Source organism: Bos javanicus, chromosome 6 (assembly GCF_032452875.1).
Source record: "Bos javanicus breed banteng chromosome 6, ARS-OSU_banteng_1.0, whole genome shotgun sequence".
In the NCBI taxonomy this organism is placed as follows: domain Eukaryota; kingdom Metazoa; phylum Chordata; class Mammalia; order Artiodactyla; family Bovidae; genus Bos; species Bos javanicus.
Genome location: NC_083873.1, coordinates 20,385,136 through 20,411,089, shown reverse-complemented (window position 1 = coordinate 20,411,089; position 25,954 = coordinate 20,385,136). Strand labels below are relative to the sequence as shown.

Below are 25,954 nucleotides of genomic sequence, written 5' to 3'. Positions count from 1 at the left end.
AAAGGACAGAGCAGACAGGAAGCTGCCTCCACCCTAAGAGGCTTAGAGACCAGCAACTGAGTTAGACAGCAGGTGCCCAGGCCAATCAAGTCAATTTTCTAACACAGAATAGCATGTCGTGGAACTTGTTCTATTAGTCTTTTTTCTCTGGTAAGGAAGCAAGGATTTTTCTGTGTGGAAGCAGAGCTGGTCTTTCTAGTTGGAGGGGGTAAAATGGTAAGGAGTTTGATAACAATTGACTGTTGTTAAAACAACAAATTATCTTTTAAAAACACATTATCCACACCTATAAGAGGAGGAATCTCAAGAATGCACACAATTAATAAAAGCTGGCTCTGAATTACTCGTACAAATGTGCACTAATATTTAGTAAACAGCTGATTATGTGCACTATAGGTTTTCTTTCCCAGAAATAGAGGTTAAGAAAGAGGGTGTGTTTTTTTTTTTTTTATCAACAATACAAAATTTTACTAAAATATTTTATACCTGTAGACGTAGAATTTTACTTCCTTTTGCTGTTGAAAAGTCACAATAGCCAAGAGGAGTAAGGAATTTTCTTTCAAATTAACAAAATGTCATGGTGGTTAAGGGTGGGGTGGGGTGCAGAGAAGTTGGCAAGAAAAGGTTCAGGGCCTGTCGCAAAACCAACTGCAAGTCAAGTGTGATTCCAGACAGACAAGAACCACCTGTTACAACACAGAAAGAGGGAGGTATTTAAAAGATAAATGAGAAAGAGGTGACCCTACAGATCATTTCCCCAATTATCATATACATAAGTAAGGGAGCATTCAGGTAGTCATATCAAACTCACGTCAGTACAATATTTGCCACATGTTACTCAATGTAAGAAGACATATATTTACTTATATACTTCTAGTCAAACAAGAAAAACTCCTGGAAGAAAGTTTATGATCGGTAATAGTATTAATAATAACTACCTGGGCACTTAGTGTCATATTTAATTCTCATAACACACTGTTTTAATAGTGGCTCAGACAGTAAAGAATCTGCCTGCAATGCAGGAGACCCAGGAAAGATCCCCTGGAGAAGGGAAAGGCAACCCACTCCAGTATTCTTACCTGGAGAATTCCATGGACAGAAGAGCCTGGCAGGGTAGTCCATGGAATCACCAAGAGTAGCACACCACTGAGAGACTACCACTTCATACTTGACAGATAAGGGCACTGATACACAAAGAGTTAAGTACCATGCTTAAGGTCACACATTTAGTAAGGGGTGGAGTCAAGATCCATCTAGGTCTGACACCAAAGCCCATGTTTTCCACAATTCTGCTGTTTTGTGCTGGACACAAAGGTAGGTCACAGTCTTCAGGAAACTTTACGTTTGGGACTTGAGAACAAATTACAAGGCACCTCTTAAACAGCTTACAGCTCATTAGCAATTACCAAGACTTCAAAGACACATTGGTGTGCAGTTAAAAAAGATGGAAATTCATTTTACATGAATGCTTAGGGAAAGGAATGATCTTGCTTAGACAAGTTCGAAGCCAGAAGTCGAAGTCAACTTTGTCTCAAAGTGGAATAAACAATGTTTCATTGGAATACACTTTAAACGCTCTTCTTTGTTACAACGTAACATACAAACAGTTGCCTTTTTAAAGCCTTTTCAAAGAGGAAATATTCCGATCTCATAAAATTGGGTAAAGCCTTCACTTCTTAAAGAAATTACGGACAAAAAATGTAAGCTATACAAAATAACTTGTGTTGACTTAAGAATAGCCTGGTCACAATGTCGCGATCCCAAAACAGATGTGCCCCCAAAAATCTATCTAAAATTTGAATGCCAGTAACGTGAGAACTTCTAATACAGGGCCAATCTCAAAAACTATCAATCTGATATAAAGATTCACATGGGCTTTGTTCTTTATCTCATCTTCAACATAAATGATGATTCTTTTTAACAAAGCATTAAAAAGAGAAGCAAATCTACTCGGCAATAGAAAAGAAAAACTGTCAACGGATGCGAGTGATTGTAGAATCCCGAACGTCAGGGAAAATCGAGAGTCCGTCATTCGGAGTTTAGTTCTTTACGGGTCGATTTCTTCATTACTTAATTATAAGGCTGGGCATTTTTGCAAAATAGAGGCTCTCACGCGAGAAATTGCAGGTTTATTTCTTACGACCGAATTTAGGGAGAAGTAAGGAGTCACTGTTGAGAAAGTCCTCTCGGATCTGCGTGAATCCTTCTTCTCAGCCCACGTGGCCAAAGTAAACAGAAGGTGGGCTGGGGCTGTGAGAAGCGGGCCTCGGTCAATTTCCTAATTTGTCGAGTCTTTGAGACTACAGGCCCCTAAAGCACTAAGGGCATGCCCTCTGAGAAACTGGGGAGTGCTTCTGCAGAGCGAGATTAAAACGACTGTGGGGAGAGGATGCCAAAGTGGGGGCGAGGCGGGGCGAGTGGACCTACCAGGGGTTGGGGTGCGGGCCTGCGCGGGCGAAGGTGGGTGCGCTCCGGGGCGTGCGCGGGGATACCTGCCAGGAGGTGGGAGTCGGGGCGGGTGCGCGGGCACTGGGGATTAGGGAGGTGCGCATCTACCCTAAGGTCTCAGTGGGTACGATACCAAAAAAAGTTTAAAAGGTTCAGCTGGGGTCTCGCACCCTCCTGCCAGGGACTCACACTACCTCCCCGGTCGCGCCAGTCCCACGCCTCCACCTGGGTGGCGACCCGTCCAAGGGTCCCGGGGTCTGGACCTTCCCCCGCGCTCCTCCGGGCGCACTGCTCCCCTCCCTGGCTCCCCAGTCCCAGCCTCGAGAGTGCGCCCCTTCGATCGGCCCCAGGTGCCTCCGGCTTTTGTGCTGGGAGCCCCGGGGCGAGGAGCCAATTCCCGGGGAGTCCGGGCCGAGAGCCCCGGGGCGGCGGTGGAGGCCCGGGCGGAGGGGAAGGAGGAGGCGGCCAGGAGGAGGAGGAGGAGGAGGAGGAAGCGGGGCGGAGGAGGCGGAGAAGCGGGAGGAGGAGGAGGCGGAGAGCGGCGGCGGCGGCAGCGGCCAGTGCTCGGGCGGCCCCGCCGCCTCCTCCTCGCGAGCGCCGCGCGCCCAGGCCCGGCTCGCATGCGAGTCACGTCCGCCCCCTTGCCGCGGCCGCCCCGAGACGCCAGCCCCGCCGAGTGATGAGAACAGACGTCAAACTGCCTTATGAATATTGATGCGGAGGCTAGGCTGCTTTCGTAGAGAAGCAGAAGGAAGCAAGATGGCTGCCCTTTAGGATTTGTTAGAAAGGAGACCCGACTGCAAACTGCTGGATTGCTGCAAGGCTGAGGGACGAGAACGAGGTCAGAGCGCTTCTCTTATGCCGCGAAACTCTCCCTTTCCTCTCCCCTTCGCTTTCTCTCGGGCTCACAGGGACTGGGGAGCAAAGCCTGCAGTGTCACCCGCAAATACCAAGAGGGAAGAAGGGAAGCTTCACAAATTACTGGAGCCTCTTCAACATGGCTGACAAATATAGTTTTAATTCCCCCCACCCCCCTTTTAAACCTGTAGTTGTGTGTTCCCCTCTCTCTCCTGTTAATTAATGCTCGTGCCCTCCTCACCCAGAAAACTTACCTTTGTGAGTCCGGCCGGCCGCTTTCCCGGCCTTTTATCCTCCGGAAAGTGATTTTTCTCTGCTTTCCTTTCTAAACTAGTTCAGCTGTCGGGGGGCACGACTTTTTCCTTGAATCTTCCCCCACCCCCTCCCTCGGTGGAAGGCAGACGAGCCCCGGGTTTATCCTCACCCACCCCTGGGGAGCACACGGACCGTGTGGTTTTCGACCCTTTTCTCCGCTGGGGGTCTGGATCTGAGTGTGCGTTTGCGTCCGCCCCCTTCTGCCTGCCCCGTGTCCCCTTTTCGGGGGGCCGCGCTCAGCGAGTGTCAGGGCGAGTGGAACAGGAGTCCACTCGGTCGGGGGTTGTTGTTTTTTTTCTTTTTTTTCGTTCCCCCCTGAAGTCCGCGGGTTTTGTTAGCGCTGCGGAGCCGAGAGAGGAAAGAATAGTTTCTTGGCTTCCCCAGACAAGACCCGAACCCCACTTTTCTCAAGGTACATCAGCTCTGCCATGGGCTGTACCTTTCAGCGTGGGGGAATGTGTGTGAGAGCATTTGTGAGCAAATCTGTGTCCTGGCTTTGTGCTTTTCCCAAATCAGCTTCGTCGGGTTCACCGGTAAGTGACAGGCAGACACAAAGGCAGGCGCAGGCCGGGGGAGGGGGCAGACGGGCGGGCGCGGGGACGGGGGGAGAGGGGTGAGTTGGAAGACTGCAAGGTCAGGGGCGCAGAAAGAAATGAAACCCAATCCCAGTGAAGAAACGGAGAAGCAGAGAGCACATTTCTAACAGTCTCATCCAAATTTCTCTTTTTCGCAGTTCTCTGGTCTTTTTATCTTTCTGCCTTTCTCTGTGTGTCCCTTTTCTCCTCCCGTTCTTCTCCTTTTTCTCCTTCTTCCTTTACTCATACATGACTCTTGATGAATCTTTTTCATGGAGGCTGCTTTTCTAGTGATACTAAGCTAAGTTTCTACGGAGAGTTTTCTATCTGTGGCAAAATAAAGTGTGGGCTGGATAGACTGCTGGGAAGGTCGAATGTGAAATATAAGTGAAATGTACAGGCTGTTGCCCTCATGACATACTTTTAATTGTATTGAGTGAGTTTTTCTCCTCCTCCTTGTACTGTTTAGGAATTGAAAAGGGGTCATTTTCCAGTCGTTTAAAATTTAGTAAAATATTTTTGTATTTGCCTGTCTAGGGAGTAGAATAGAGCCACAGTTTAAAATCTCAAATCATACATTATGCTTTTCTTTCTCCAATCAGGGATAGATAATGACAAATCCAAATCCAAAAATATTCATCAATAAATGATCCAACATAAAAGTAAGATTCTATCTTAGGGACAGTTGGAAATGTATATAGGAAAGATACTGGCTATGGTTTGGTTTGATTTAAGGCTGTGGGTATTGTTGCTTGGCTAATGAAATCATTATATTTGCATTTTAATGGAAAGTCGAAATACTGGAGGGGAGTTATATTCTTTTCCTTGTTTGCTTGTGTGTTTCATAATAGGTTTGAAGTAGAATATACATTTCAACATAATAAATACTGATATTTTAATGCTATTAAACAGAGAAGTGTTAGTGAAGGATTGGAAAGTCAAACAAGTTTAGAAGTCATGTATACAATTAAAAGATGGATGGGGAAAAAACGCAATAATGGACATTGTTCCATAAATCCCATCTCCAAAACTACTTGTCCTTAGTAATTGACTTTGTAACTCTACATTTTGGTCTCTGGAAAGCAGTTAAGTTTAATCGTTGTAGATGCATGATTCCAAGGGAGACATGTTACTCATCTTTGTGGAATAGAAACAGCTCATTTGGTTGTTCTTATTTGTCCTCAGATAATAAAGAAAACACTTAAAGAGTTTAGCAGAAATGCTTACTATCTGTTGAGAAAACTGTGGTTAATTATCCCAGCAATTGAGAATTTAAAATATATAATTCCTTTTGCCAAGAGTAGTATCTAACTACTCTTGGCAAAGTAGTTAGCCAGATGTCACTAACTACTTTGGGGGGACTTTTCCAATGTTGTATATACTGTCTTCAGGCTATTCAACTAATAATAGATATAATATTTATTGCTCACATTGATAAATAAGAATATCTACATTGGTTAATCATTTTGAGTGTGACCATGAAGGCCTGTTCTTTCCCAGCATCCAATTTAGACTTTTCTGAAAGTAGCTACTAATGAATATTATATAAGGGACTTCAATGATTATAAGAAGGACTTGTACATTTTATTCACTAATCCAAATAAAAGTGTTCTCTTTTATTAGAAAAATTATTTGAATTACTATGGAATAATTTACAATGAAAGATATAACCTCAGCTCTTTGTTTACCATATTTGTGAAAGTCAGTGCTACCTGGATTCTTCAAAAATTTCACAGCTTGACCTGTTTTGGGTAATTGAATTGTAGTGGAGTCATAGTGGAGAATAATAAGATAGATAGTTTTTCTTAAACTACAATATTGTTTTGCTTATGTTTAAAAATTGAGCTAATGCTTAATGAGAAATTAACTTGGAATAAGGGAAGTCTCTTGTCTTGTTTAAATTCACACATTTACCAAACTTCTTAGGGCTCTGATTAGGTCTGGCCTCGTGCTGGTCCATGCCAGGAGCCAACAGGATTGATAGGATTTTGATTCAGTGGCACATGGATGTAGACATTAGCAGGTCCGCGTCACTCCCAGCAGGTGAAATGCGGCTGCCCAGGAGTTGCTATGACAGACTTCCAGAGTTCTGTTTGGGCACTTAGATAACAAAGACTGGAGTTAATGTTTTGGTTTCACTTGTTGGAGTTAGAATTTCTCTATCAATTTCTTCAGTGCTCCACCCATACACAGTGCTGTAAGCCAGATGTCACTATTGAAATGTATTTCCTTATTTGCTGACTCATTAAGAAGTTCTTATGATTCACAGAAACACCTGGCAGAACACCTTATTTTTCATCCTGGCCCAAATCCAAGTTAGTATATTCTTATGAATTCTCAAGAAATTACCATAAAATGTTCTCAAAAGCTTTAGATGTTTCACAGTTTTTAGAATGTCCAATATTTAGAAAGTGTTCAATCTGCTTTTCCTTGCCCTAATTCCTTCTACTACAAGAGTTCAATTGTTGTCTTTGTTGTTGATGTTGTTGTTAGTTAGAAGAATTTAATAGTCTTACCTAGCCATCTTCACTAGGAAGAGACTTCTTTTGTAAACAACCATGTAGACTGTTCCACTCTAATCTTTCTGAGTCATGGAGACAGGTTAAAACTTTGGATCAGCTAGCTGTCAGTATTGGTTCATGAAAGTAACATTTTCTCAACTCTTAGGCCATCACTGCATAGTAGTTCTTAAGAGTAGTAATGGCACCAGAGCCAGTAGCAAGAAAATATCTCTTAAGCCAGCTTTACAAATGGAGTCTTAACTGTGGGAGAGTAAGGTTGCCAAGTAGAGCTGGTGGTTATCTTGGAAACTGTGTTGAAGAACACAACCACAAATGATTTTGCCAAATATACAGTATTTACTTGGTCTAGATCTCCAATTTCTATTTTGATTCACTGCCAAAACTCAGTGAATACTGTGGCATTATTTAAGAAGGTTACATAGTGCATCTGTTGTTTTGGTATGTTGTAGGAGAGAAGAGTTTCAGAAAGGAAGAGGGTAAAGCAATACACCTGAATCATTGTGACTAGCAGCCAAAAAAGAATTGTGTGTCTTTGCTTATTTCCAGCATTATTCTTATCCTAAATTGTGCATTGCAGAAAAATCCTAAGATAGACATACAATACTTTCTCAATAAAATAGATTTTGGTTGCCCATTCCAAAATAGTAAATTCTATCAGCTTTCATTTATACCTTTTCCACTTGTCATGAAATGCAGTTAAGTGCACCAGGTTTCAAGAATTATAGATAGATGGTAGGTGGATTTTGAATATTTTGTGTAAAAATAAATTCAGTGATAATGTCAACCTACCTGCAGTATTAAGAATTTGGAAATCAACATTTTATACTTACTAAGGGTTGTTCCTCAAAGTGACTTGAATTCAAGCTTTGGATAATCTGAGAATTAAGTAAAAAGATGAGTGAATTGGGATGAAGTGTTTTGGAGGACAATTTAGGACAGAAAATGAAGTTATTGCTTCACTAAAAATACCATAAATGCTTCTTTCAAGTTAGATTTATGTCTGTTGAAAGATTTATGTTCTGAGAATAGCACTGAAACATGTATATTATCATATGTGAAACAGATCGCAAGTCCAGGTTCGATGAATGAGACAGGGTGCTCAGGGCTGGTGCACTGGGATGACCCTGAGGGATGGGATGGGGAAGGAGTTGGAAGGGGGGTTCAGGATGGGGGACACATGTGCGCCTGTGGCGGATTCATGTGCATGTATGGCAAAAATCACTACAATATTGTAAAGTAATTAGCCTCCAATTAAAATAAATAAATAAATAAAAAAGAGTTATGTTCTATGTCTTTTTATTCCCTAATAGAATCTATTGGTATACTACTAGGTCTAGGTTTAATTTGTTGGGGGTCAGGGGTGATGGGGTGAAGGTGCTCAGAGGGTACTAACTTCCAGTTATGAAATGAATAAGTGCTGGGTTGAAAGCATAGTATGGTGACTATAGCCAGCAATACTGTATTGTATATTTGAAAGTTGCTCATAACTATGTGAGGTCATGGATGTGTTAACTAACCTTATTGTGGTAGTCATTTCCTAATATTTACCTATTATAAATTGTTACATTGTATATTTTACATTTATACAGTGTTATATGTCAGTTACTCGAAATAAAAGCTGAGGGGGAAAAGATACAATGAATGATGTAGAAGTAGCTAAAAAATGTCATTTAACTAGAAAATGTGTAATCTGTTCTCAATGCATAAGAGAAAAGCAAAGTAAAAGGTGTTTGGTGATACCAGTGATGAAAGCAATGGTGCTGCTTTTTCCTTAATGTAACTTCTACAGGTTATGGCAGTTGTCCCATAAAAGCCACCCATTATAAGCATACAGTTGAATGATGTTTTGTAAATTTATATTTTTAAATTTAAAATTGTTTTGAGCTAGTTGTAGAGTCACATGCCATTGGTATGAACTAATAATTGGACATGGACGTTCTGTCCAGTATTCCCCAGTGGTAACATTTTGCAAAACCATAGTATAATATCCCAGTCAGGAGACTGACATTGATGTAGTCTACCAACCTTACTCAGATTTGACTTGAATGTTTGTGTAGGTGTATGTTTCATTCCATATACCATTTCAAAGATAATTTAATCATTGATAATGTAATCATTTGATCAGATAATTTTAAACATTTTCCCTCCTGAAAACAGAAGTTTAACACAGTTTTACTTCATCAATCATGTGATTGTGCTACCATGCCTTATCAAAATGTGTATCAGAATATAGGTTTTTGTTTATTCAAATATTTTAAGTTGTTATAATGTTTTATGACATTTCAGGTTACATCATTTGATTCTTATCACAACTCTAGAAATAGGTGGTGGTGGTGTTATCCCTATCTCTGGAGAGGAAACTAATGCACAGTGAGATTAAATAACTTGCCCAAGTTCATACAGCCAGTACATGTCTTAGTTAGGATTTGAATTTAAGCAGTCTGTCTCTGGAGTCAGTCTTTTAACCACTATACTGCTGCTGCGGCTGCTAAGTCGCTTCAGTCATGTCCGAGTCTCTGTGACCCCATAGACGGCAGCCCACCAGGCTCCCCCGTCCCTGGGATTCTCCAGGCAAGAACACTGGAGTGGGTTGCCATTTCCTTCTCCAATGCAGGAAAGTGAAAAGTGAAAGTGAAGTGGCTCAGTCGTGTCGGACTCTTAGTGACCCCATAGATTGCAGCCCACCAGGCTCCTCTGTCCATGGGATTTTCCAGGCAAGAGTACTGGAGTAACCACTATACTATATCACCACTAATAATAAACATGTAGCGGTAACATAGGCTATGTAGGGAAATTCGTAAAAGGAGACTTAAAATGCATGCAACTATCTACACAAAAACTTGTGCCTGAATATTCGTAGCAGCATTATTAACAATACACATGTGAAATCAGTTTGAGAAAAGAAACTGGTCGGCAGAAGTCTTTGTGATGCCAGGACAAGTGGGAAAAAGAATCTGAACATTGATGGCTCTCCATGTTTTGCAACATATAGCCAGTCTTTAGAAACACCAACAAAATTTTACAGATTGTTAATGGTAAAATGAGTTCAGATTTTTAGGAATAGCCCTTATGAAATTAGGACATTATTTTTGACACATTATTTTGACTTCATTTTAATTTCTAACTTTATATACTTCTAGATACCAAACATTCTTCTTCTTAAGCAGTACTTCTTTCTCTTTTATCCTGTTGAGAAAGATGCCAGTTGGGTCCCTTACCTTGATACCATGACTGTTAACAGCTCTGGGGGAAGAGCCAGTGATCTTGAAGCATTCAGCTTTAATAACGTGTGCCTGTTGTTATACTCAATGAGGACATGTCTTGGCTTCATATAATTACTGTAATCATTTCTTTTTCAAGGAATAGCTATAGAAATGACCCAGAGATACCTTTTAAGAGTATGATTATAGCATTTACTTGTAGGTTTGTTGTATATTTGTGCCAGGTTCAAGTTAGACACTCTTGTTAGAACCTTTTAACCCATCAAGAAGTTGACGTAGTGATTGTTCAGTTCAGGTCGCTGAGTCATGTCTGACTCTTGCAACCCCATGGACTACAGCACACCAGGCTTCCCTGTCCATCACCAACTCTCTGAGCTTGCTCAAACTCATGTCCAGTGAGTTGGTGATGCCATCCAACCATCTCATCCTCTGTCATCCCCTTCTCCTCCTGCCTTCAATCTTTCCCAGCATCAGGGTCTTTTCCAATGAGTCAGTTCTTCGAATCAGGTGGCCAATGTATTGGAGTTTCCACTTCAGCCTTAGTCCTTCCAATGAATATTCATGACTGATTTCCTTTAGGATGGACTGGTTGGATCTCCTTTCTGTCCAAGGGACTCTCAAGAGTCTTCTCTAATACCACAGTTCAAAAGCATCAATTCTTTGGTGCTCAATTTTCTTTATAGTCCAACTCTCACATCCATACATGACTACCGGAAAAGCCATAGCTTTGACTAGATGGACCTTTGTGGGCAAAGTAGTGTCTCTGCTTTTTAATATGCTGTCTAGGTTGGTCATAGCTTTTCTTTCAAGGACCAAACATCTTTTAATTTCATGGCTGCAGTCACCATCCACAATGATTTTGGAGCCCAAGAAAGTAAAGTCTGTCACTGCTTCCATTGTTTCCCCATCTATTTGCCATGAAGTGATGGGACCTGATGCCATGATCTTAGTTTTCTGAATGTGGAGTTTTAAGCCAGCTTTTTCACTCTCCTCTTTTACTTTCATCAAGAGACTCTAGTTCTTCTTCACTTTCTGCCATAAGAGTGGTGTCATCTGCATATCTGAGGTTATTGATATTTCTCCCGGCAATCTTGATTCTAGCTTGTGCTTCATCCAGCCCAGTGTTTCTCATGATGTACTCTGCGTATAAGTTAAATAAGCAGGGTGACAATATAAGCCTTGATGTACTCCTTTCCCAATTTGGAATCAGTCTGTTGTTCCATGTCCAGTGACTGTTATGGAAAGCAATAAGGTAGAATACAGGTCTGATCTTTCTTATGGGAGAGATGAGTAGCTTATTTGCTTCTACCATCTCTTATTTCTTGTGACACTTTTTGAACCACCTCAGCTGATAGTAGATTTTTATGCTATTTTTATTATATTCAAAAAGCTATTCACTGAATTTGAGTGTAGTACTCCGTCTTTGCTTTTCTAAAGTGAAAGTGAAACTCTCTGTGACCCCATGGACTATACAGTCTATGGAATTCTCCAGGCCAGAATACTGGAGTGGGTAGCCTTTCCCTTCTTCAGGAGATTTTCCCAACCCAGGGATCAAACCCAGGTCTCCCACATTGCAGGCGGATTCTTTACCAGCTGAGCCACCAGGGAAGCCCAAGAATACTGGAGTGGGTAGCCTATCCCTTTTCCAGTAGATCTTCCCAATACAAGAATCGAACCAGGGTCTCTTGCAATGCAGGCAGATTCTTTACCAACTGAGCTATCAGAGAAGCCCATGAAAGATACACTATATTCAAAAGAAAAACAGTGGGCTGTGGATATTTACTGATGGAATGACTGCTCTCTTCAAAGAGAACAGACTTGCCCATGATCAAACATAGACAGTAGATCTCCCACAAAGGTATACCATACATACTATTGATGTCTTTCACTTGCTACTTTTGCAGTTTTGAGATTTATTAAATTTGTGGATGTCACAAAGTAATGATCATTTTAATTACGATTGTCATGATTCATTAGTTATTGCTAAAACTTGCCTCATCATGTCTTTTTCTTGATAGAGTATTAAATATTGTTTCTATGATTAGATTACACATTAATGGAAACTCTTCACCCAACTCTTAGAGTTTTTATTATTTCTCCTCAAATTGATTTTTTTTTTAAATCTAGCAATGGATAAGAAAAAAGGCTTAAATAGTAATAGTGAAGCCTAGAGGATATAATGTGGTCTATCTCTGAGTTATTTCTCCTATTTTTCATTCCTGCCTGCATTGAGGAACAAGAGTACTTAATTATTATTTTAAAAATACCTTAATTATTAGCTGTGCTAATTCTAAAGTAAAGCACAAGAATCTAAAAATAGTGCAATGATACCACACCCGGATTCCATCACTAACCTACTGTCTTGTTCCTATTAATTTATTTTTTAATGTTTGTTCTTTCAGCACTTTTCCCATTTTTGTTTGAAGTCTCTTACTTTGAAGTCACAGAATTTTCATATTTGCCATTGGCTATAAAGTTCTGTCAGTTCTTTTATAACCTTTCATGATTTTTGTATTAAAAGGATTACTTTTGGACTCCCACTAATTAGTTTGGATCACTATTAGCCTTTTGTTTGTCTTCCTGCTTACATCATAACAGAACAAGAAATCATTTGTGCAAATACAGTGATAGTTCATAAAATTAGAGTGAGCCTCTTAAAAAGTGAATTCAGTTATTTGGATATTAATTTACTTTATATTCATATTTTCATGTGCCAAACATAACTAATAAAAGGAAAAAAATACCATAAATGGATACTTTCAAATATGAGGGAAGGACATACAGTGATGTATGTCAATTATTTCTCATTAAAACAGGAAAAAATTTTAAAAAGCATGAAGGAAGAACAAATCTTCCAACCTAAAAATACTCACCACATAAATTATTTTTGTAAAAAGAGAAGCAGGTATAGTTCAGCGAGAAAGCATGCATTCTAAACTTTGCATTCTAGATTTCATCTATCTTTATTGTAATCTACTCACCTAAATGGTGTTTTTTTCCTTCTGTGAAGTTATGCTATATAAAATTGAAGTGAAAACAAAGGTGTATTCTAATTTTTGAATTATCTACCACATTATAGCTTGGAGAAAAACATATTGACCAAAAAGAAAGCTAGTGAACATTTTACTAATAGCTTACAAAGGTAAAATAACTATGACATAATTATGTATTTCTACCAGAAATCAAAATTAGAAAGGACATTTGGTTAACTTTGGGAACTAAAATTTCAATGTATTGAAACAACATTTTTAATCAAGCATATAGACGATACAGGATATGGTATTTTAAAATGACTAAAATATATGCATGAGGTTTTGCTGAAGTCAGTATTTTTTTTAAATAGTTTAATTTACTACTGACAATTTGCATCAGTATTTTTGCATTGTTATAATTTGTCATGTTTCAAGTAATCCTGAAGATTATGGGAAACTTTTCATATGTAGGAATAAAAAGCTTAGTTGTTGACATTGTCAGTTTCCTTTAATATAGGTAAGAATTTGGCCTCCTTAAGGAATAGAGCTTGTTTTCTGTTAACAAACCCATGTAAAAGATACAATAAGTATAGTGAGGGTAAAATTTAAAATAAGAAGACAGGTAGAAAACGAAACTGTACTTCCATTCACTCAAATGAAGTTATTGGATACTTTGCTCTGAAAGGATCATATTGTAATTTTATTTGGATGTAGAATTGTTACTTTGCAAACAGTTTGCCTCCTTAGTGTCTTAGTAGTTGTTGTGTAATGCAATCTTTCATAATAAGAAAAACAATTTTTGAGAGGAGGTATAAAGTGCATTCAGAATTCACTGTTGAGATTACAAAATTTGCCCTAAATTTAATTAGGCAGGCAGTTAATTTTGATCATGTCCTAGGTCAGGAGCTACTTAAAGAAGAAAAGAAATGTGATAGAGATTGGTCATGTCCTCCAGTTCTTCCCACTGCTCTTTTTTTTTTTTTTTTTTTTTGCACGGGGCAGGGGTTGGAGGGAGAGAGAAAAAACCTCCCTAATAAATAATTCCTTGACACTCACATGCTCTTTTTTTAGGGCCAAAGAAATAGGAGGTTTCTCTCTGGAGCTTGTTGACACTTTCTCGCCTTGCGATTACACGCGGTCACATCAACATTTGCCACGTGGGTTCCGTGCGCATGGCAGCGCTATTTACAAACACCATCCAGGGATTCCAGAGACTCTTATGTAACAGCTGAGAGTACGGGCTTTGTGTGTCCGTGCGCGGAGGAACCGAACAATTTTATTCATAATGGGGGAGCCCTTGTCTGGCTCTGATGGGGTCCTGCATCAAAGTTCACCGAAGTCTAGGTCAGGATCTACCCAATATGCAACTTGCCGGCGCCTCAAAGGCTGTGCCTTAGTATAGGATCACTCTTTTCTTTTCCCCGCCCCCTCTTGCGGCAAACGGAATCCGTTATGCCAAACTTTTCTGTGTGTGTTTTTTCGAAATGTGGGCAAATTGTGTCTTGGTTCTGGTTGTCATTTACTTCTACCACTTGTGACAGAAATGCACATGCCTGCCACCCAGTCTCACAAATGCTTTTTTTTTTTTTGAAAAATATTTTCTTATTTGTAAGCAACTTCAGGTGCAAGAGAATTGGTAAACTGACTTGGTAACTCGACACTCTGACCACAGAATACTCAGGAAAACGGTTGTTTGATCATCCTCCATATCCAGTTCAGTTGTACCCATCCCTGTCATTTCTCACCTCCCTCTTAAATTTTCCATTATCACACCTCCCTCAGCCCCCTTCCATCTTAAGTTATGTATCAAGACATGGTATTTCTTTTTTAAATTAGATTTCAATATTTAGGAAATTGTTCTTCTTTTCCCATATTGCTTTTAAGAGTTTTTCATTTATACTTATCATTTTTTTTAAGTCTCAAGTTAAAAATAATTAAAACACCCAAGAATTTGTGTCTCATCCTGTGTACCTGTGTTCCTGGTGCTTTTTTTTTTTTTTTTTAATTGTAAATTGTAAATTGACTGGTTGGAATATTTAAAATATGAGTAAATTTTGAGTCCTTTCTGATCAAAAAGGATCCTAAAATGCAATACAAAAAAAGGACTCAAAATTTACTCATATTTTAAATATTCCAACCAGTCACTGGTTATCCAAAAATAGAAACCTTGCCTAACAAAGAATTGAAATTAAATCATCAAAAAAAACAAAACCAAAAAAAACTTGTAGTTACTTAAAAACTTGGGCTGTTTGAAGTCTTCTTTCATAGGTTTTTTTTTTTCTAGTCACACTATCTTTCTAAAAAGAGGAATGATCAGAATCTTTGAAATGTGGTACTGTAAATAGAAGGAATTTAACTTTTCAAAATAAAGAATTTTCTCCCCAAGAGATAAACCAAACACCAAGAAATGTTTGGTATAGGAATAATTTAGAGGTTATGTCTTCAAGTCTATTATTTACCTATGAGACTTAGAAATTAAATTTGATCTGTTTAACAGCTGGATGTGCTCTCTTTTAGAAGAAATTATCAAGAGAGTGATTAATTTAACCAACGTAAAGGAAATTTGAGAATAGACATTTTCTATTTTTTCTTGCTGAGTAAAATTTCCTTCTAAATTTGAAGATAATATAATTTATTTAGTGGTTATAAGTTATTGTACTTTTTTAATACATTAAGATTTAGTGAATTTAGATTATAGGCTTTAAAATTTATTTTCATTTTTTATTTGCATGCTTATCATTGTTTTGACCTGAAGATGGTGTATTTATCTTAATTGCCCTAAATTCAAATAGTGACAGTTTGTGTGAAATTACTTATGAGTATACTTTCTTCCTAAAAGCAGTACCATGTCTGAACACTCTTGAGCTTTCACAAGGATGATCTTAGCCTATGTTAGAACATTACCATTTTCCTCTCTTCTTATACCTTTATTGGACAGTAAATTATATATGGTTATAAACTGAATCTGCTCAGAATTTGATGAAGGTTATAAGTTGATTCATTTCTGCTAAGAAAGGGATTAAATATAACTATTTTTGTTTCACTTGAAGCTGCAAGCATTCAGTAAACATTTATTCAATAGATGGCCTTCCTTCCTGAAGGTGAGATGAACAGCAATTGTCTCTGTATTATAAAAGATTAAAGTGGTAGATCAAATGTGAAGGATACCGAGCAAGATGCAGTGTGGGAATTTAGGTTGTTTTCTCTCTCCACCAACTATTGAGAGCATGTGTTTGCACATGCTTGTGTGTGTTCTCTCCCTCAAAAAGTTTTTGGACTTCTGAGTTAATTTCTCTTTGGTAGGAATGATTAATTAAACCATAGTAAAACTATCTACAAATATAAAATTAAAAAAATATTGATGTCATGCATTTTCCCAAATATCGTGAAGGTGAACAAAATCCCCAGGGTCTTTTATAGAAACTACTTTTATATGATTCCTTAGAAGACCGTTGAGGAATCATATAGGCGCTCACACATAAAAACAAACAGCTGGTGTGGTGATGTTAAAATTGGCCAGGGTGTTCCCTCTAGCGTAGGAGTCCTAGGTCATAATGATGCCTTCCCATGTGGTCAAGCACCCATGGCTTTCATGTTTACACACACAGCCCCAGAATTCTGAACACCAGTGATGCAGCAGTGGGGGAAGGGGTGATCTGTGTCTCACAAACTGTTTAATGACCTGGGTCATGAATATTGATAGAGAATAAGAACAAACTGATTGTGGTAAAATGTGCCTGGAGGGGAAATAGAGTAGATGCTTAAAGCAGGCTTTCCCCCCTCACCCCACAAGCTCTGGATTGTTTATTTTTAGCTATCATTACCACCCAAAAGGAGCTTTCTACTTTGAACTTAAAATAGTAGCTTTTAACCGGACAAGTGAGTAAGCGCTTTGGTATCCAGGGACTAGAGGTGACAAAGCTCACAAGAGTGTCACTCTCTTTCGTAACCAAGCTGACTCAGACTCTTTTGGAAGCTTTTATGGCAATTTAACCAGCTCTAATAATATTACCGCATAGGTGCATGGGAACAGATAATTGGAGCTAGAGCTGCCATTTTCTCCAATTTTAAAATTGTTTCATACCCATCATTCCAATTTTATTTGTGAAAATAGGCCAATCATACTACATATAGAAATGCTTTTCAAAATCACTGGATTTATTTGTATAGAACTGCTTTGTTTACCTGTGTAAACATGTAGCCTATGTCTACAACAATACAGAGGAAAATACCTTCTTATCTGGTAGAATCAATAATAAAGGGGAAAAAAGAGTGAATGGTAATTCTGGAAAAATATATGATAATAGCATGGTGGTATTCATGCAACTAAATGGCAAGCAACTATTTTTAAGCATGGAAAAGACCTCAAAGGATGAGGGGGGAACATGTTATAAACAAGGAAAATATAGTTTTCAGTAAATAAATGCTTTATTACAAACTATGGACATTTAAAAGATTTGTTTCAAACTCTTTCCTCCTTGTAACAAATTATCCAAGACATTGTCTACCTATCTCTGAACTTTTAATGGATTGTTCTGGACTGTGGGTTTAATTTTGTATGCATGTATGTGTATGTTTGAGTATGCGTGTGTTTGAGTATGTTTTTCTGTTTTAGATCTAGCTATGCAAACTAGAGACTTTGCCCACTACTTATAAGATATTGCTCCCTGGATTCCCATCACATTTACTTCAATATGTCAATAAATCATTCATCAGATTTGCAAAAAATGTAGCTTATTTTCAAAGATAGAATCATAAACTATTATTAACAAGAAACAGAAACTTTAGAGACTATCTGTTGCATTAACTAGAAAAAAATGGCAGCATAGAGAGGTGAAGACCATTGCCTCAAATTGAATAATGGGATATTTATCATTCTGCTGCTGTTGCTGCTAAGTCGCGTCAGTCGTGTCTGACTCTGTGCGACCCCATAGATGGCAGCCCACCAGGCTCCCCCGTCCCTGGGATTCTCCAGGCAAGAACACTTGCCATTTCCTTCTCCAATGCATAAAAGTGAAAAGTGAAAGGGAAGTCGCTCAGTCATGTCCGACCCTCAGAGACACCATGGACTGTAGCCTTCCAGACTCCTCCGTCCATGGGATTTTCCAGGCAAGAGTACTGGAGTGGGGTGCCATTGCCTTCTCCGATTTATCATTCTAGTAATAGCCAATAATAACTAAGGTCTTCACATTGTGTCAAGAACCATACTAGGGACTTTCAGAGGTTATCTTATTCAATTCTTACATCACATCTATTTTTGTTGGTGCTATTATTATCCTCATTTTACTAAGGAAGAAACCAAGACGTCGGATTAAATAATTTCCCTACACATTTTGAATTATCTTTGACATCTCCCTATTTGCAAATTTATCCTTAAACCCTATAGAATATTTTACTATGGCCATTTGGCTTGTCTCTTTCCATTTCTGCTTCCCTCATCCTTTTTTTTTTTATTTAAAAACATATGTATTTATTTTTGGCTGTGCTGGGTCTTCACGGCTGCACAGTCTTTGCTCTAGTTGCAGAGAGCGGGGGCTACTCACTAGCTGTGGTATGCAGGCTTCTTATTGCGGTGGCTCTTTGGTTGCAGAGCATGGGCTCTAGGCATGTGGGCTTCTTCAGTAGTTCTGGCGTGTGTTTAGTAGTTTCGGCTCCACAGGCCCAATAGTTGTGATGCCCAGGCTCAGTTGTTTCATGACACATGGAATCTTCTGAGGCAGGGATCAAACAATGTCTCTTGGATTGGCAGGTAGATTTGTTACCACTGAGCCACCAGGGAAGCCCTCACCCTATTCTTTTTTTCACTCTGTTCCTTTGTAACTGAAATTTCTTCCTTCTTGGTGTTCTCACCTATATGAGCTTTCTCTTCCATCTTCTTGGCTTTTTCAGCTGTTCACCATATTTTCCCTGGAATCTGTGTTCATTGCCTCCTTATTTCTGATAAATCAATCAACTCCTAAACAGTTCAGTTCAGTTCAGTTGCTCAGTCGTGTCAGACTCTTTGCGACCCCATGAATCGCAGCACACCAGGCCTCCCTGTCCACCACCAACTCCCGGAGTTCACTCAAACTCACATCCATCGAGTCAGTGGTGCCATCCAGCCATCTCATCCTCTGTCGTCCCCTTCTCCTCCTGCCCCCAATCCCTCCCAGCATCAGAGTCCTTTCCCGTGAGTCAACTCTTCACATGAGATGGCCAAAGTATTGGAGTTTCAGCTTTAGCATCATTCCTTCCAAAGAAATCCCAGGGCTGATCTCCTTCAGAATGGACTGGTTGGATCTCCTTGCAGTCCAAGGGACTCTCAAGAGTCTTTTCCAACACCACAGTTCAAAAACATCAGTTCTTCAGTGCTCAGCATTCTTCACAGTCTAACTCTCATATGCATACATGACCACTGGAAAAACCATAGCCTTGACTAGACGGACCTTTTTTGGCAAAGTAATGTCTCTACTTTTTACTATGCTATCTAGGTTAGTCGTAACTTTCCTTCAAAGGAGTAAGCATCTTTTAATTTCATGGCTGCAGTCACCATCTGCAGTGATTTTAGAGCCCCAAAATAAAAGTCTGACACTGTTTCCACTGTTTCCCCATTTATTTCGCATGAAGTGACGGGACCGGATGCCATGATCTTCGTTTTCTGAATGTTGAGCTTTAAGCCAACTTTTTCACTCTCCTCTTTCACTTTCATCAAGACTTAAATTGAAGAAAGTAGGGAAAACCACTAGATCATTTATGTATGACCTAAATCAAATCCGTTATGATTATACAGTAGAAGTGAGAAATAGATTTAAGGGACTAGATCTGATAGACAGAGTGCCTGATGAACTATGGATGGAGGTTTGTGACATTGTACAGGAGACAGGGATCAAGACCATCCCCATGGAAAAGAAATGCGAAAAAGCAAAACAGCTGTCTAAAGAGGCCTTACAAATAGCTGTGAAAAGAAGAGAAGTGAAAAGCAAAGGAGAAAAGGAAAGATATACGCATCTGAATGCAGAGTTCCAAAGAATAGCAAGGAGAGATAAGAAAGCCTTCCTCAGTGATCAATGCAAAGAAATAGAGGAAAACAACAGAATGGGAAAGACTAGAGATCTCTTCAAGAAAATTAGAGATACCAAGGGAACATTTCATGCAAAGATGGGCTCGATAAAGGACAGAAATGGTATGGACCTAACAGAAGCAGAAGATATTAAGAAGAGGTGGCAAGAATACACAGAAGAACTGTACAAAAAAGATCTTCACAACCAAGATAACCACAATGGTGTGATCACTCACCTACAGCCAGACATCCTGGAATGTGAAGTCAAGTGGGCCTTAGAAAGCATCACTATAATAGTGGAGGTGACGGCATTCCAGTTGAGCTATTTCAAATCCTGGAAGATGATACCTTGAAAGTGCTGCACTCAATATGCCAGCACATTTGGAAAACTCCACAGTGGCCACATGACTGGAAAATGTCAGTTTTCATTCCTAAACAGTTGGATTCCATCAAACAATTGTTTTATTTTGTTTTTTGACTGCCCCACTCACCTTGTGGTATCCTAGTTCCCTGACCAGAATCAAACCTGGGCCCTTGGCAGTGAAAGAATAATGTCCTAACCACTGGAGCACTGGAGAATTCACAAACAGTCTGGTTTTTGGAGTTAGGAAGATCTATTTTTGAATCCTGACTTGCCTTCTTATAAGCTGTGTATATTCTTACACAACACGGCAGCTTTAGCCTCTCTGAATCGTCTTCCCCATCTGTCAAACGGGGCCAGCTAAAAATTCTCATCTGTCTCAATGATTTTTCAAGTTTCTTAATTATACCACTTGGTGAATGAAATATACCTTCTATTTAAACTCCTTCTCTGTGCTCTCTGATTATTCTATTCTGATTTGGTTTTCGTTCATTATTCCCCTGCTTAGGTCCACCATTGCTTTAGTTCCATGTCTTTCTCGGTAGTTTCTTCTTTCATTCTTTTCTTTTCACTGATTTACATCCACAATTTATTTATTTTGTCCAGAAATGGTGTGTAGGAGGAAAACTGAGTCCTTGCATGTCCAAAATGCCTTGAATTTTCCCTGAGCTAATTGATAAAATAATGGTGTATAGAATTCCATGTTCAAAGTAATTTTCCCTCAGAACTTGGGAGACGTTGGTGCATTGAAACAGCATTTCATCCAGTGTTGGTTAATGAGATATCTGAAATAAATATGGTTCATCTTCTTTAGATAACTCTTTTCAAAAAAGCTTATTCCCCAAAGTTAGGGAAGTCGGACTTTTAGGAGGGAATGCAAAGACAGATAAAAATATTCAATCTCTCAACAAAGTCTGTTGACTCTAGTTTTGAACTCTATCCAGAATCTGACCCGTTTTCTGTCATTTCCTATCATTTCACCATTTCCACACTCTTGCAAGCCACTATCATGTCTGCTGCTGCTGCTGCTGCTGCTGCTGCTGCTAAGTCACTTCCAACTCTGTGCGACCCCATAGACGGCCTCCCACCAGGCTCCCCTGTCCCTGGGATTCTCCAGGCAAGAACACTGGAGTGGGTTGCCATTTCCTTCTCCAATGCATGAGAGTGAAAAGTGAAAGTGAAGTCACCCAGTCGAGTCCGACTCTTAGCGACCGCATGGACCGCAGCCCACCAGGCTCCTTTGTCCATGGGATTTTCCAGGCAAGAAGAGTACTGGAGTGGGGTGCCATTGCCTTCTCCACTATCATGTCTAACTTTGCATATAACCGTGTCATCCTAATGGATCTCCCTGCTTCCGACTTTGCTCTCCCTTCCTCACCTTACCGACGTGTTTTACCCAAATTCAGAAATAAAAGTTTAATCATTTAAACATTGTCAGCTCATACCTCTGCTTAAAGCCACTGATGAATCCCTATTTAACTCAGAGTAAATGCCATGGTTTTTTTTATTTTTTTGTAGCCTCCAAGGTCTCAGCTGATATTTAAATTTCTGATTCCATTTTTTTCCAGTTCTCTCCCTCATTCTAATAGCCATGGCTGTCTTGCTTCCAAGCAGCAAAATGAGCATCCTCTTTCCTCTAGGTTTTTGCGCTTGCTATTTCCTTTTCTTGGAACAACCTTTGTTTAGGTATCCACTTACGTTGCTTCTTCCTTTACTTCTAATCTCTCCTTGAGAGTGTTAGTTTTCCAGGAATAAAATTCAGGGACTTTCCTGGAAATCCAGTATTTAAGACTCTGTGCTTCCTCTTCAGGGGTTATGGGTTCAATCCCTGGTCCGGAAACTAAGATCCCACATACCATGTGGTGTGGCCAAAAGGAAAAACAAACCCATAACCATTTAACAAAACTACCACACTTAGCCTTGTCTCATTTTATTTCATTAGGTTTATCATCACTTGCTAGAGTACTTGTTGCTGCTTTAAAAAAAAAAAAAATTGGGAATTTCCTTTTGGTCCAAGGGTTAGGACTCTTGAGTTTCCACTGCATGGGTTCAGTCCCTGTTTGGGGAACTAAGATCCTGCAAGCCAGGATGTGTGACCAGAAAAGTTTCTTTTAATTTATTTTCTGCTCCTCCCAGAAGATGTGAGTTCCATGAGAACAAGGGCATTGTTTGGGTCACATATAGCTTCAGCACCTAGAATGGTGGCTGGCATGTGGTAGACATTGAATAAATATTTGGTGAATATATATATGAATAAAATGGTGAGTAAAGGGGCAATAATATAATTTTATTTTTACTGCTTTCCCTTTAAGGCTACCAGTGTTCTGTTTGACACAATATCCCAGGAGTTTCTAGGGCCAAGGAAGCATTTGTAGCTAAAATGTCATACATACTGGCAACTGTACTCCTTTCTGATGTTGTTGTAATTGGATAGTATTTCAGGTACCTATGTGTTTAAAAATCTACTTTCAAATACAAACAGGATTTTAAAAGCTACCTTAAGTTTTAAACAACTAATTTATGAGTAGATTTTTGGAGCTAAAACCTCCTAAAAGATGAGCAATGCATATGTTCTTCTTTCTGCTTCCTTTCTCTGAGTTGTGTGGTTACCAACTTCCTTCCAGCTAGGAGAAATGGCACTGTTCTCAGTATCTCTTAGCTTCTTCTATCAAGATGAGATAATATCCTTCAGAAAATTAGTTATGAACTCAAGTGTCCTTGACATTTATTTCATAGTGAGAAATAATTACAGATAGATGATTCTTCAATGAAGTTTCCAAAAGTTTTGACATACCCTCTTTATTAATTAATTGAGGGGAGGGTGGGATATAAATTCATAGTGTTTTGAGTGCATTTTTCTCTCACTATTGTTTTTATCATTTAAGGCTTAAAGTCTAGTAGAATTTGAGTGTGGTTTGTAAGTTTCATGTTAGAAATTCTTTTTCTGTTTTAAGTGTTATGACCATTGCCTAGCATAGCACCTGGAACATTGTAAGCCCATAATAGCTATTTGTTGAATGTGGACCCTTACTTTTGGGGAATTCTGATTCCAAAGTTTTTATAGCATAAAAACTCATAATGATTAATATTCTACTTGATGCTAGTAAAACGAAGTATAAACTCATAGAGTAGTTATTTCTTTTCTTTTCTTCCAAATATAGAGAATTTTGTAAAAATCAGAGAGTTGGTTTAAGATTTTTAATATCTTTTATTGACATAATTATATGTGACCACATAGCCAGATAAGAGAAGCCAGTAGTCTTTCATCGTGTAACTTACTGAAGCATCCTCTGAAATTCTTAAAATTTATAGTCGTGTTACCAAGGTACAATTCTTTTTGCTTTTGTTGTTGCCTAGGACTGGGGAGATTGGGAGGAAATGGGGAGTGAGTGATAGTGGGCATGGGGATTCTTTTGGGGGCAGTGAAACTGTTTTAATGGCTGCACAATTCTGTGACCAAAGTACAATTCTCGAGCTACAACAGTTTCTTGATAAAGAATGCTGGTCCTTGCTGCCATTGTTACATTTGCCCATTTACAGTCACCTACAGAAGTAAGCTAGCTTCTTTCTTCTTTATGTCATCTTCTTCAGCTAGCTTCATTCATCTTTATGAATATCATTTCCATATACTTTACCTGTTTTGGAAAAAAATTAGAAAACTGTCCCTGTCCAGTAGTCTGTGGGGTCGCAAAGAGTCGAATATGACTGAGCGACTTTCATTTTACCTGTTTTGGAAGTCTGTTTTCTAATATTCTTCCAAGGCTTATCATCTTCCTATGTTTATAGCATGTGTTTTTCAGACAGGTCAAACAGAATTAATACATATTTGGTATTGCAAAAATACATTATTGACTTTAAATGAGTTCTTTAGCTTTTCATGTGATGCTGGGCAGGAAGTTTATTACTGTTTCCTCATTTATAGAAAGAATAACTTGGGCAAAATAATGTTTTCTGAAATTTCACTGAACTTCAAAATTTGAATTTAAATATACATATGGGCTTCCCTGGTAGCTTAGCTGGTAAAGAATCCATCTGCAATGCAGGAGACCCCAGTTCAATTCCTGGGTCAGGAAGATCCCCTGCAGAAGGGATAGGATATCCACTCCAGTATTAAGAATCCATCTGCAGTGTGAGAGACCTGGATTTGATCCCTGGGTTGGGAAGATCCTCTGGGGAAGGGAACGGCTACCACTCCAGTATTCTAGCTTGGAGAATTTGGGGTTGCAAAGTGTTGGACACAACTGAGCAACTTTCGCTTTCATATGACTACTTGCAGCGTATCACAGATATTAACTAAGTATTTGTTTCATTGCATTTTGTAAGTGACCTTGTTATTTCCTTTCAAGGAAAAAACAATAGTATTTTATTCAAATGCTTGAATGTTTATGAGAAATATTTCAGAACTCTGAAGGCTGAATTCAGGGTTACTTACAAATTGTTTTTATACTTTATGCAATATTTATCAGAATGTGAAATAGCAAAGAGCAAAATTATTTCGGCCTTATTTCCATAAATCAAACTTTAAATATTCCTTGAGGGAATAGATGTTGTAGAGAAAAAAAAAAAAAAGAATTCTGCTTTTCAGACCTCTTAAGGATGTATATTTTGTTTTTAAGAGGAAGTTCATTTCTACACACCAATACAAAGGATAAAAAGTTTACCTGTCTTTAATCCCTGAAGAAAAATGTTCTAAAATTGCCTTTTGCTGTGTACAGTTTACTAAAGTGATGAGTTCCTGGATTAATCTTTAAAGAAAATGTCAAGCTTATTGAAAAACTTGAGATAACAATGAGTCATTTTAGTAAGTAAAGGAAATAAAATCTAGTTGAAAATGAAACATTGTCTACAAGAATGCAAAGTTGATGAGTCTAGGAAATTCAGAGAAATTTGCAGATTTATTTTCTTTACTCAGTGAATACAAAAGTCCACTTGTTCAGATATTAATTACATGCTAAATTAAACCATCTTTGAAGTCAGGCTAATATCCTTAAGAGAACTCCTCTTAAACTGATATATGAACAGGATATAAATTAACAGAGATTGGTACTAGTTAGGAACAATATTGAGACTTCTTCAGGATTTCAGTTTATAACATACTGACTGAAGGTTAGTTTTGGAATGGAAATATAAAACGTACCATGCCTATAAAAATAATGTATATCATTTCTTAAATAGTAGATAGCAGTGACTTCAAAAGACCACAGGTCATTCTGTAAACATACACGCTGACAAAAGTATTATAAATGTGAATTTAGCATGCTAATTACATTCTCATCCAGAACTTCAACTTGTTTTATAACTGTATTACATATATGAATACAATCTGATAGGTATCGGAGTTACAAAAAGGCAAGTGTTTTTATAAATATATATAAAACCTTGGTCAGTCTACACCTTCTTTGATATGTCTTAAAGGTTATTTCATCAGTGTCTTCTAAAAGCTTTATTTGTACATTGTGAAAACGCTTTTTGAGAAACAGCTCACTGTGATCACAGAATTTTAGTCACTACTATTTCCCCATGCATATTTGCAAAAGAAGACGTGATATATTTCTAGGATGACATATGGTTTTAAAGTTTTTTTAAAATCCTAAAAGAAAAATACTGAGATTTTCTATTTCTAGTCCAGCATGTGAGGAGTTT

General features: G+C 38.7%; 1 protein-coding gene across 4 annotated transcripts in view; it reads left to right on the top strand.

The window, feature by feature from the left end:
- The first annotated feature begins 3,120 nt into the window (after positions 1–3,120).
- The window catches only part of TET2 (tet methylcytosine dioxygenase 2), a 143,668-nt gene continuing 120,834 nt past the window's right edge, over positions 3,121–25,954 (top strand). For 3 of the 4 annotated variants that reach the window (XM_061419482.1, XM_061419480.1, XM_061419481.1), the window contains exon 1: positions 3,121–3,289. The gene's annotated coding sequence lies outside the window, so the exon portion shown is untranslated. The remainder of the gene's footprint in view (positions 3,290–25,954) is intronic. The other variant, XM_061419485.1, reaches the window with a different exon arrangement.